The sequence below is a fragment of the Anser cygnoides genome, chromosome Z, assembly GCF_040182565.1.
Source record: "Anser cygnoides isolate HZ-2024a breed goose chromosome Z, Taihu_goose_T2T_genome, whole genome shotgun sequence".
NCBI classification, from domain to species: Eukaryota; Metazoa; Chordata; class Aves; order Anseriformes; family Anatidae; genus Anser; species Anser cygnoides.
Window position 1 is genome coordinate 67,846,346 of NC_089912.1, and position 10,360 is coordinate 67,856,705.

A 10,360-nucleotide genomic window follows, 5' to 3' on the forward strand; every position below is an offset into this window, starting at 1 on the left:
CAAAACGGGTCCCCTCGTGTTTGTCTGTGTGCCCGTCTGTGTAAACGCGGGTGCGGTGGTGGTGTTCGAAGTGCAAGCCTAAGCCAGAAGCTTATTTTCTGCAAAAAGGCCAAAACCAAAATACCACCCTCCCACCACCCCCCAAACCTGCGGTGAGCTGAACCAAAATATTGGGTCAGTGCAATTCAGTTTCTGGGTCACATCCAGACCTGACCTTTGTACTTCCCACTCATCTTTATTCAAACATCTATCATGTTTTGTTTCTCAGTGCAGTACAGCTGTTTTCCAACTTGTGTGAAAAAGCCTCTGATAAAAAATCACATTTTTGTCCTTGTAGCAGAACTTCTTATTTATTATTTTTTTTTTCAAGGCTGTAAACTTAGCCTAACATTCATTTTCTCAAAACAGTGCAAAATATTTCTGTCCAAAACTATGATATTGCCCTTTGCAAAAACACCAAATTAAAAAAAAAAAAAAAAAAAAAAAAAAAAAAGAGAGAGAGAGGGAGAAGAAAAAAAAGAAAGAAAAGAAAAGAAAAAAATTACATATTTTTTCAGTATTACAGCTGCAGTTGTAATACATTTGATAGACATTTTAAAGCACTTTAGACAGGGGAGTATTTAATGCAAAATGATTTTGCTACAGGGGAGTTCAAGATTCAAAACTGATGAATGCATTTGTTCATCATGTAAAGGTACCAAAGGATATGATACTTTCCTTGATACGGTGAAGTGCACATTTTTGTGTCTGACTGCTCAGGTCTGTAGTAGCAAAAGTGGTAGGAGCCCTGTGTCTGAGGTTACTAAAAGCTGATAGTTGTGTCTCACTTGCCTGTATTGGTCTTTCATTTCAGAAGTGCTAATTTTAACCAGAAAGGACTCCTGAAAGATGTATTTTTGTACACCAGCTTAGTGTTCACGGAAGGAAGTGCATACTACATAAGTGAGGCATTTGCTACAATTAACAGGTTGCTGGCCACGAAGACATTGGTATTTGCAGGATTAGATCTGAATTCCTTGGGACACTGTCATATTCATGTTTAATAATGTTAGTTTTGTACAGCTTGCACTACACTGTACATTGTTTTGAACAGCTTATGCTAGAGACCTACCAACAGGACTGGAGCTCCTTGTTGCTCTATGGCAGTATGTATTTTAAAGAATAATGCTTTGCTCAGCATATATTGTGGAAGTGAGTTACACAGACTGCCTAAAATGCAGGATGAGATTTTGCATAGTTTAAACATGGTGTAGTAACAAAGCAACTTCTATAAAGCAGTCCAGCCTGCTGCTGGCATAAGCAGGATTAGCACTTTTTAGGCTTTGCCTACCATAAAACCCAGGCACATTTTACTGGAACACCTTGACTAGTTGCACTACTGGTTACAAATAGAATTTGTACTATTTGTTGTTAAATTTTGAAGAGATTAAAATGTTTCTCTTTCACTCAGAGAAAGCACTTTAAGAGCCCTTTTGGGGTGCAATGAAATTAGCCTACTAAGCAAATGCCAAGAGGTCCTTTACCACCTACCAGTACTTGGGACATAACTAATAATATCTTAGAAAAAAACAAACAACAACAACAACAACAACAACAAACAGCAAACCAAACCAAACCAAACCTAAAACAAACAAACAAACAAACAAAAAACCACCACCACCAAAAAACAAAACAAAACAAAGCAAAAACACTTTTAGTGATAAATGGTTAAAAACTAACTGAAAAAAATACACTTTTCTTAGAGAATAAAAAATATCACAACCTTAAAGGACTGCAGTATCTATTTTGTAATTCAACTCAGTACAGCTCCCCTGATGTCCCACATTGTTGAGCTAAATGCTGAAATCCAGAACTGTTACATTAAACATATGTAATAAGCTTGCTTTCTGAATGTAGGAGGAATCCAGGCAGAAAGCCCCACAGGAATTCAGTTATTTCTTCTATGCTGCACTGCAGAACTTAAAGGGCATACTTTACACTTTATGAAAAGTAGAAAGATTTGTATTTCACCACAGTAAAAACAGAACCAAATGGACAATGACTGTTATGACTTTTAGCCTGACTCTTAAAAGATTATAGCAGAAAGACTGCTATGTTTTCCAGGATGATTGCTTTTTTCTCATATTTGTTGTGTCTGATCTTACTATTGCTGGCATAGTTTCAGTGCCCTACCCAAGGTTTTTTTGTTTTAAGTCAACTGCTTATTGTACAGAACAGTATCAGCCTTGGCAATTCACAAATACAAACCATTTTTCAGCAGGTCTAAAATTATCTTCAAGCTGCAGCTGGAAAGCTTCACCTCAGTGAGTTTTTCTATCACTTTTCCGGATGTTAACTCTGCCTAAACCACAGTCTGTCATTAGGATCACTGGGATTCCAGTCTGGGTAGAAACTGGGGTAGCAGAGTGAAATAAAAACACTGAAGTGCAGAGACCTTCAGAAGACATCAACTTTTAGAAACATGAGTGCCTTGAAAGCAGTATCAATAACAGTTTGTGAAAAATCTGCTTGCAGCAAAGCAATGTGGTAGCTAATCCTGCGATGGCTTGCTCAAGAATGCATGGTTTATTATTAAAGTAATCTTTTAAGATTTTATTGGAATGTGCTTCCACAGTAGTGTTGTTGCCTTTGTGGGCTTTACTATGTGTGTGTCATCTTGTCCATAATTAAACTTTTTACTGACAGACCTGGGACTTTTTTTTTTCCTTTTTTTTTTTTTTTTTTTCTTAAACCTCCCACTTTGAATACTGGAATTTCATTTGAACTTTAAATACTGCCTTGGAATTTGCCATAAGGTAAACTGTCTGCTCCTCGAACCTTCCCTCTGCTGCTACAGATGTTGCAGACACACAATAAGCAACTGAATGTAAGAGAAACTGCAAATTCTTGTTTTAGTGTTAAAAAAAGACTGGTGGGAACAAAAGAGTTGTTCAGATGATCAGGTTGTCCCTAGAGAAGTCTCACTTTGGAATATATGGGAATGAAAATTAATGGAAAACTAGCCTAGAAAGCACATTTTCAGTGAAGCTTCACTGCTGTCTACGGAGAGAAGGTGAAGTATGTCAAAGGAAACATGAAGGAAGAATTTGTACTTCAGCCTTTGGACTTCTCAGCCAAGTTTCTCATGTGACTTGGACTTGCTGACCACTTCTTTTTATAAATTCAGTTAAAGTCCACTGAATATCTGAAGCAAAAAGCAAAAAGCATCCTTGCTATTTTAAAATCTTAAATTAGAATATATAGTTCATTTTCGCATAGCTCTAGGCATAGAGCTCTGGGTAACATAGTCCAGAGGTAACAGCCTCAGTACCCAAATGCTGGATCATCAACAGACCTCAAACTTGTCCTGAAAATAGTTTCTCCTGGAATCAAGAATAGACTTGAATAATTATTTAAATAATTATTTAAACCAACGCTTGTTTGTGGAGGTCCAAGTTTGGAAGTCTGAGGCTTAGACTGCCACGGGGATTTAAATTGTTAATATGTTTGGCCATTTAGAAGTGATTGAATAAGAGAAATGTAAGAGCTATCGCCCCTCAGCTAAGGCACAACAGCTCTCTGCATGTGTGCCTTAACCAACTGCACTATGAGGCAAAACCAATTATTTTAAATTGCCTTCAATGATATTTGCTAACAATTTCAGCTGAACTCTCTCAGTTCTCAGCTGATGACTTCTAATATTTGGTTTAGAATTGATGACTTCCCATAGCTTTTCTACTCCCTCCCCCCTCATTCCCCAACTTCCCCCCACTTTCCCTCCCAACCCCCCAGTGCTTCAGGCAGGGATATTTTGGGATGATATGGTGAATTTTATGACTGGAATCTCATTCATTGACCTTATAGCACTCCAGCCTGGAGGTTCTACCTATCCAACGTGGTCATCAGCACAGTGCAGGCTTCTAAAACATGAGAAACATTGTGAGGCTGCTCAGCAGTTTTTTGTATCTCTTCCTGTCTGCAGCCTTAGTTTGCCTCAGGCCTGGCTGTGAATGTGTGCTGGCATGGAGAGTAGGCATGTGATGTATCATGTCTTACATCACACAACAGGGTCATGGTGTGTAGCTCACACAGTGCCTCTGTTCTAGCATGTCTACGCTCAACTCATCTCAGATTTTAACTGAGGCAGCAGTGACATTTCCACCACTGTAATACTGTGCTTGGTCACTCGTATGGTCAGTTAGGACCATGAATTCTTCAGAGCAAAAAATATGTTTGTAGGCATCGTCTCATCTGAAGAAGTACACTGCCCCCACCCACATTAAATAAATAGAGTATTTTGTTTGGTAACACTAAACATGAAGAAAAGCTGATTTCCAAGCTGTAAGGCTGCTCTGTAAAAGGAGGGAGGTGACCACTCTCTGTCTTGAAGAAAGACTGACCTGTATCTATGATCCAGATGACATTGTATGCACACATACATTCCTGTGTACAGGAAGGGATTTTGGCATGGTGCATTTCTTCCCTGGAGAGGCGTTATGTCCAGAAGAGGGAGAATTTCAGATGCATCCCTCTTAGCAGTGTTTCATGTTGGCTAGCTGTAGCTCCTTCTGTTTGTGCAAGTTATATAGTCTGTCTCTGGTTTTTGAGTCCACAGCTGGTGCCTGACTTTTGGGCTGCATAATATTTAGCCTCCAAACATGTAAAATTATGGGGTCTGGCCCATCATTCCTAACTTGTACAGACTGTCAAACGCAGTTTGACAGTTAACCTGCTTAGCTGTGTTTGCAAATTCTACTGAGAAGTGCCTTCATGTTTTAGGTGTCCACATAGCTTTAAAAAAATGGTTTTACTTCTTTTAGTTAATAGAAATCTGGTTTTAGCATTCTGTACCGTTCCTTTCCTATAAGTATCATCATGAAAGGTTGTCCTTAACCCCTGTGATATGTAAATGGAGTTTGCGCTAATTATACATTAGAGACGATTTAGATCTAAGCAAATCCTGAAGAATGTATTTAAACCCACAGAACCTTATTGATATAACATAATCAAGTGTAGACATTTTTTCTAATGCAGCATCTATTGCATTTTCAACAATTGGCTCTGTAGTTATAAAGTAGCTTGAGCAGAAGGGAAGCTGAGAGAATATAACTTTATCTGAAATTCTAAGAACTGTCTCACCTTTGAATTTGGGCAAGTAACTGAATATGCAGATAAGGAGCCTAGGTAAGCATAAACTTATGACTGAAAGAGGTGTCAGGTACCTCCACTCGAGATCCTGACATTAGTTTTGTATTTAACTCAGAAACAGTCAGTGACAGGAAACAACATTGCTGGGATCAGTCATCCAGAAGAAGAAATACACATAGTTCTTTCATCTACTGTCTCTAGATAAGCTGTTTTGGTTACAGCCTTTCTTTGTTTGGGTACTTTCAGAAATCTTCCTCAAATGGCATTTACTGTGTAGGTTAAGTCGTCCTTATTCAGTTGCTGCATCCTGGAGCAGTATTCTATTAGTAAGGGCTACCCCTTGCATATTTGTGCAACAATACTCACAACAAAGTATAAATACTTCCAAATTTTTTGTTTAGATGAAAACATGCAGTGTAGTCCTGTGTGGAGTTTTGATTTACAGTTTTGTTTATCTGCTTATCTTCTTTCTCTTATACCATGTACTTTGTGCTTCTAAGTTAGAAATACAGAATGCAGCATAGAATACATTTTGGTTATTATCTGTGGAGCTCTGATTCCATCCCAACATAGAACATAACATTTGTATTCTGTGTTCACAGAGCCCTTCACAGGTAAATTGCTTTTATTGCTTGAACTGTAGGTAGAGAAGGGTTCAGAAGTGTAGCTTATGGTAAAGAGTAACTTCACATTCAAATTGAGTTTGGAGTTCAGGTCTCTTTTGCAAACCCTGAAATTAACCTGCTTGAACAAAGTCTTCCATTTGTTTACTAGTAGCGCCCTAGGTAAATTGTTTTCTTCCATACTATTAATCCCAGTGACATTTTTGAGGTAACAAAGGTGATAACTTGTAGAAATTCAATAATACGGTTATTGTAGGGAGATATTGGTCATGTGATATATGCTCTAGGGAGAAGAATGAAGCCTCTTTTTGCCCTTTATCTTTCATTATCCTTTTCTTATCACTTTGGTTATTTCTCAGCATTTCTTATAAGCTGCTAAGCCACTGTCCTTCATATTTGAGAAGCTGTGTCAGTCTAGTGAAGTTCCAACTGACAGGAAGATGGGAAACATAACTCCCATTTTTAAAAAGGGAAAAAAAGAAGACATGGGGAACTACAGGTCAGTCAGTCTCACATTTGATTGGTGACAGCCAACTTAGCTTCACTGAGGACAGATTGTGCCTGACAAATGTGGTGGCCTTCTACAGTGGGGTTACAGCGTTGGTGGACAGGGGAAGAGCAAGTGACTCCATCTACATGGACTTGCTCAAAACATTTGACATTGTCCCAGGTGGTATCCTAATCTCTAAAGTGGAGAGACATGGATACGATGAATGGGCACTTGGGTAAGGAATAGGCTGGACGGCCACATTCAGAGAGTTGTGGTCAACAGCTCTGCATCCAGGTGGAGACCAGTGACAAACGGTGTCCTTCAAGTGTTGGTATTGGGACCAATACTATTTAACATTGTCAGTGACATGAACAGTGGGATTGGGTGCACCCTCAGCAAGTCTGCAGATGACACCGAACTGTGTAGTGTGATTGACATGCTGCACAGAAGGGATGCCATCCAGAGGGATCTTGACTTGAGAGCTGGGTCCATGCAAAACTTGTGAAATCCAGCAAGGCCAAGTGCAGGTCCTGCATCAGGTATGGGACAATCCCAAACATGAGTACAGGCTGGGTGATGAGTGGACTGAGAGCAGCCCTGAGGAGAAGGTTTTATGGGTATTTATGGGTGGATGAAAAACTAAACATGAGCCAGCAATGTGCACTTGCAACACAGAAATCCAACCATATCCTGGGCTGCATACCCAGCAGGTCAAGGGAGGTGATTCTCCTCTCTGCTCTCATGAGACCCCAACTGGAGTCCTGTGTTCAGCTCTGGGGCCCCCAGCACAAGGATACGGACATATTAGAATGAGTCCAGAGGAGGGACAAAAAGATGATCAAAGGGCTGGAGCACCTCTCCTATGAAGACGGGCTGAGAGAGTTGGCGTTGTTTAGCCTAAAGAAGAGAAGGATCTGAGGAGTCCCTATAGAGACATTCCAGTACATAAAAGGGGCCTGCAGGAAAGATGGGGAGAGACATTTTTTTTTTCTTTTTTCAGGGAGTATAGTGATAGGACAAGGGGTAATAGTTTTAAACTAAAAGTGGATAGATTTAGATTAGACATTAGGAAGTTCTTTACTCAGAAAGTGGTGAGGTACCAGCACAGGTTGCTCAGAGAAGCTGTGGATGCCCCATCCCTGGAAGTGTTCAAGGCCAGGTTGGATGGGGCTTTGGGCTACCTGGTTTAGTGGAAGGTGTCCCTGCCCATGGCAGGGGGATTGGAATTAGATGATCTTTAAGATTCCTTCCAACCAAAATCATTTTACAGTGCAATGATTCTATAACTCTTTCTGCTCTTTGATGATGAAATATCATGTATAATCTTTGTTTTTTGTCTGGTTCTCTTTCAAATAATTGTCTGTGGAACTGGTATTGGCAATAGGGTTTGGGGTTCTGTGATCATGGAGCACTATCTGAGGATCAGTGTCCGCTTGGGAGTGACAGCATGCACCTCACTACGTGAGGTAAAGACATTATTGCCAGTAGGATGGCTGACCTCATAAGGAGGGCTTTCAACTAGGAGGGAGGGGGGAGGCAGAGGGTAGCCAGCAGCTGTGTGAAGGAATGACAGGCAGGGTTGCTGAAAAACGCATGAGGTGATGTGAAAAGAGGGATCACAAAACCAACACAGTAGGGATTAATCAGGGTCCAGTGCTTGCTGGTTAGCAAGGAATTACCTACAAGGCAGTATTATAGACAAATCCCCCAAACATTTGCTAGGAATGCAACATGCTGAGGTGACCATCTTAAGTTCCTTTACACTAATGCACACTGTATGGGGAATGAACAAGAGGAGTTAAAGACATACATACGGTTTGAGGGTTACGATTTCATTGGGATCATAGGGACGTGGTAGGATGGGCCTCTACAGACAAATAGGAACATCATCATATTCACAAGCCCTGGCACTTGTGGGGGACTTCAACCACCCTAGTATCTGTTGGAGGGAAAACATAGCAGGGCATAAGCAATCTAGAAGGTTCCCAGAACATGTTGATGATAATTTCCTTCTCCAAAATGTCAGGCAAAAATGCCAGGAGGCCTGCATGAATGAACAAGGATCTTGTTCTTCTTGATCTTCTTGTTTCTGGAAGAAACCAAATGAGGTTTAACAAGAGCAAGTGTAGAGTCCTGCACCTGGGATGGAACAACTGCACATATCAGTACAGGCTGGGGGACAACTTGCTGGAGAGGAGCTCTGAGGAGAAGGACCTGGGGGTCCTGGTGGACAACAGGTTGACCATGAGCCAGCAGTGTGCCCTGGTGGCTAAGAGGGCCAATGGGAACCTGGCGTGCATTAAGAGGAGCGTGGCCAGCAGGTCAAGGGAGGTGATCCTCCCCCTCTACTCTGCCCTGGTCAGGCCTCACCTGGAGTACTGTGCCCAGTTCTGGGCTCCCCAGTACAAAAAAGACAGGGATCTCCTGGAAAGAGTTCAGTGGAGGGCCACAAAGATGATATGGGGCCTGGAGCATCTTCCCTATGAAGAAAGGCTGAGAGACCTCGGTCTATTCAGCCTGGAGAAAAGAAGACTGAGAGGGGATCTTATCAATGTTTATAAATACCTGAGGTGAGGGAGTTGGCCAACCTCTTTTCAGTGATTTGTGGGGACAGGACAAGGGGTAATGGCCACAAAATGGAGCACAGGAAGTTCCGCACCCACATGAACTTTTTTTTTTTTTTGTGATGGAGCACTGGAACAGGGTGATGTAGCACTGGAAGAGGCTGCCCAGGGAGGTTGTAGAGTCTCCTTCTCTGGAGATATTCAAGGCCCGTCTGGATGCCTACCTGGGCAGCCTGCTCTAAGAAACCTGCTTTGGCAGGGGGGTTGGACCTGATGATCTTTCGAGGTCCCTTCCAATCCCTACAATTCTGTGATTCTGTGATTCTGTGATTCTGGCTAACCTCAAAAACAAAACAGAATCCTACAGAGTGTGGGTGCAAGGACAGGTAATCCGGGGAATACAGAGACATTGTCAGAGCATCCAGGGATGGAGTTAGGAAAACTAAAGCTCAAAAGGAGATGAATTTGGCTAGGGATGTCAAAGGTGACAAGAAGGGCTTCTACAAATATATCAGTTACAAAAGGAAGACTAATGAAAATGTGAGGTCTCTGCAGAAGGAAACAGGAGACCTGGTTATACAGGGCAGTGAAAAGACTGAAGTACTGAATGCTTCTTTGCCTCATTCTTTACCAGAAAGATGAGCCTTCAGGAATCCCAGGTCTTAGAGAGCAGACTGAACGGCTGAAGCAAGGAAGATGTATGTACCCTTGGTGGAAGAGGATCATGTAGGGAATACTTAAACAAACTAGGTATTTGTAAGTCCATGAGCCCTGACGGACTGCACTCTTGACTGCTGACGGAACTTTACTGGTGCCACTGTATAATCTTTGCTCAGTTGTGACAACCAAGAGAAGTGTCCCAAGACTGGAGGAAAGCAAACTGCACTCCTATCTTTAAGAAAGGCAAGAAGGAGGACCCAAGGAACTACAGGCCAGCCAGCCTCACCTCAGTCCCTGAGAAGGTACTGGAACAGCTAAACCTGAAAACCATTTCTAGGCACATGAAGAAGAAGAAAGATGGCAGGAGTACTCAGTATGGATTCAATAAGGGGAAGTCATGCTTGACCAACCTGATAAACTTCTATAATGAAATGACTGGCCTGACGGATGAGAGGAGAGCCGTGGATTTTTCTTCCTGGACTTCAGTAAGGCATTTGACATTGTCCCCCCTAAGACCCTCATAGAGATGCAGTTGAAGTATGGACAGGGTGAACAGACAGTGTGGTGAATAAAAAACTGGCTGAGCGGCTGGGCCCTGAGAGTAGTGGTCAGTGGTGCAAAGTCTAGTTGGGGGCCAGTAATGAGTGGAGTACCCTCTGTGTCAAGTCTGGGTCCAACCCTTTTTAACATCTTCATTAATAATCTGAATCTTGGGGTACAGTGCACCCTTAGTAAATTCCTGGATGACACAAAACTGGAGGGAGTGGCTGACTGCATTAGGCAAAGTATTGCCCACAGGCCAAGACAGGTGATCCTTCCTCTCTACTTACCATTGTTGAGGCCACACCAGGAGCACTGTGTCTAGTTCTGGGCCCCCAGTACAAGAGAGCCATAGA